This window comes from Lynx canadensis, chromosome D1 (assembly GCF_007474595.2).
Source record: "Lynx canadensis isolate LIC74 chromosome D1, mLynCan4.pri.v2, whole genome shotgun sequence".
NCBI classification, from domain to species: Eukaryota; Metazoa; Chordata; class Mammalia; order Carnivora; family Felidae; genus Lynx; species Lynx canadensis.
In genome coordinates this window covers 672470-675558 of record NC_044312.2, presented here as the reverse complement: position 1 = coordinate 675558, position 3089 = coordinate 672470, and positions in this window count along the sequence as shown.

The window sequence follows — 3089 nt, the reverse complement described above, 5'->3', positions numbered from 1 at the left end:
CAAGATCTAGAGTCTTAACGCTTTACCATCTGAGCCAGCCAGGTGCCCCAGAGCACATACTTCCTATATTCTGGTGAAAACTAACTTTTGTGTCTATAGTTTTCATTGTTTTGTTTCATCTAATAGCAGTGAACCTGGATTTGCAATGGCTCAACCTAATGGTTTTTCAACTTTAGGAGGATGTGGAAGCAATATGCATTTAGTAGAAACTGTACTTGGAATTTTGATTTTTGATCTTTTCCTGGGCTAGCAGTGTGTGCTCTGATCCTCTTATGCTGCTGGGCAGAGGCTGCACCCGCAGCTATATCAGCCCCATAATCATGAGGGTAAAACACCCACAGACTCACAACCATTCTGTGCACATGCAACCACTCCGTTTTTCACTTTCAGTACAGTGTTCAATGAGTTGTATGAGATATTTCAACAGTTTATTATAAAGTAGGCTTTGTGTTGGATGCTTTTGCCCAATTGTAGGCTAATGTGTGTTCTGAGCATGGTTTAGATATGCTAGCCCAAGCTATGAGATTCGGTAGGTTACATGGTTTTTGTTTGTTTGTTTGTTGAGGCAGAGAGAGAGAGCTGGGGAGGGGCAGAGGGAAGAGAAGAGAGAATCCCAAGCAGGCTGCACACCCAGCAAGGGACCCAAATTAGGGCTCAATCACAGGAACCTGAGGTCGTGACCTGAGCCAAAATCAAGAGTCCGATGTTCAACCGACCAAGCCACCCACGCACCCCGAGGTTAAGAGCATTAAATGTATTTTTGACTCACGGTATTTTCAATTTACCATGGGTCTAATGGGATGTAATCCTGTTGCGAGTTGAGGAAGATATGCTCTATTTTTCATTGTTGATTAGTTTTCTATCGCATCACTATGCCACAGCTGATCCTTTTGGGTTGTGTACAGTTTGAGGCTGTGCTGAAAGCAGCTTTGGACATTTTGGAGCATGGCTTTTGATGAGTTCACAGTTATTTCTTTTGGAAATATACACAGCATGGGAAGTGTTCAGTCATTGGGTATTAGTAGGTGTTGTTTTACTAGATACTGCCAAATCTTGTGAAGTATATGGGGCACCTGGGTGGCTCAGTCGGTTGAGCCTCCGACTTCGGCTCAGGTCATGATCTCGCGTTCCGTGAGTTCGAGCCCCGCGTCGGGCTCTGTGCCGACAGCTCAGAGCCTGGAGCCTGCTTCGGATTCTGTGTCTCCCTCTCTCTCTGACCCTCCCCTGTTCATGCTCTGTCTGTCTCTGTCTCAAAAATAAATAAACGTTAAAAATAAAAAACAGAAAAAAAAAAACAAAAAAAGCATATCAATTTATACTCCAACCAGCTTGCATGAAATTTCCAGTCGTTCCACATTCTTGCCAATACGTGGTATCATCAGTTTGTTTTTTTTTTAATTTTAGGCTTCCTGACGAAGTTATATTTCTCATTGTGATTTTTAATTTGCATTTCCTTGATAGTTGTCAAGCAATTTTTATATGTGTTTTGGCCATTCGGGTATCTTCCTTAGTGAAGTGCCACTTTAAGTGTTTGTCCCTGAAGAGTTGTGTATTTAGTTTTGGAAAATGATTATTTACCCTGGATACAAGTCCATTCTAAATACATGCATTGCAAATATTTTCCTTTTTTTTTTTTATATATTTATTGATTTGTTTTGAGAGAGAGAGGACTCGAGTAGGGGAGGGGCAGAGAGAGAGAGAGGGAGAGAGAGGATCCCAAGCAGGCTCCACGCTGTCAGCACAAAGCCTACCATGGGGCTCAAATCCACGAACACTGAGATCATGACCTGAGCCAAGATCAAGAGTCAGACGCTCAGTCAAGTGAGTCATGCAGGTGCCCCGCAATTATTTTCCTTTTTGTGTATAGATTGCTTGTAGCTTTGATACTCACAAATTCTTAATTTTAATAAAGTCCAATTAATTTTCTTTTTTGTACCATTTTTTTCAAAAAAATTTTTTTAATGTTTATCTTTGAGAGGGAGAGTGTGTGTGTGAGAGAGAAAGAGACAGAACTTGAGCAGGGGAGGAGCAGAGAGAGAGGGAGATATAGAATCCGAAGCAGGTTCCAGGCTCTGAGCTGTCAGCACAGAGCCTGATGAGGGGCTCAAACCGATGAACGGTGAGATCATGACCTAAACTGAAGTTGGATGCTTAACTGACTGAATCACCCAGGTGCCCCTCAAAAAAATTTTTTAAGTAGGCTCCACACCCAGCATGGAGCCCAACACAAGGCTTGAACTCATGACTCTGAGATCGTGACCTGAGCTGAGATCAAGAGTCAGATGCTTAACTGACTTAGCCACCCACGTGCCCCTCAATATATTTTTTTAAAGCTCATTTAATTTTTTCCATATGGTTTCCCAATCTTACATATATTTTTGTAAGTTTTTATTTAAATTCCAGCTAGTTGGCCTACAGTGTGATATTAGTTTCAGGTGTATAATATAGTGATTCGACACTTACATATAGCACCCCAGTGATCATCACAAGTACATGCTGTAATCCCCGTCACCTGTTTCCCTCTGATGACCATCAGTGTGTCCTCTGTAGTTAAGAGTCAGGTTCTTGGTTTGCCTCTCTCTCTCCCTCTTTTTTCCCCCAATGATCATTTGTTTTGTTTCTTAAATTCCACATATGAGTGAAATCATATGTGGCATTTGTCTTTCTTTGACTTATTTCACTTAGAATAATACTCTCTAGCTCCATCCATGTCATGGCAAATGTCAAGATTTCCTTCTGTTTATTTTTTTAAATTAATGAATTTATTTTGAAAGCGTGCATGCTAGCAGGGTAGGGGCGGAGAAAGGGACAGAGAGAGAATCTCACGCAGGATCCTTGCTGTCAGCGCAGAGCCCAATTCGAGTCTTGATCCCATGAACTGTGAGATCATGACCTGAGCCAAAATCAAGAGTCAGATGCTTAACTGACTGAGCCACCCAGGCCCCCCTTCTTATGTTTTTATACTCCATCATATACAGGTCCCAAATCTGTTGTTTCCCCAGACCCAGGATTAGGGTTTGGTTTTACAGCTAGAGGGTTTTACATACCATCCAGGTCTCATCTGAATACAGCTCAAAAATGAGTAGGAA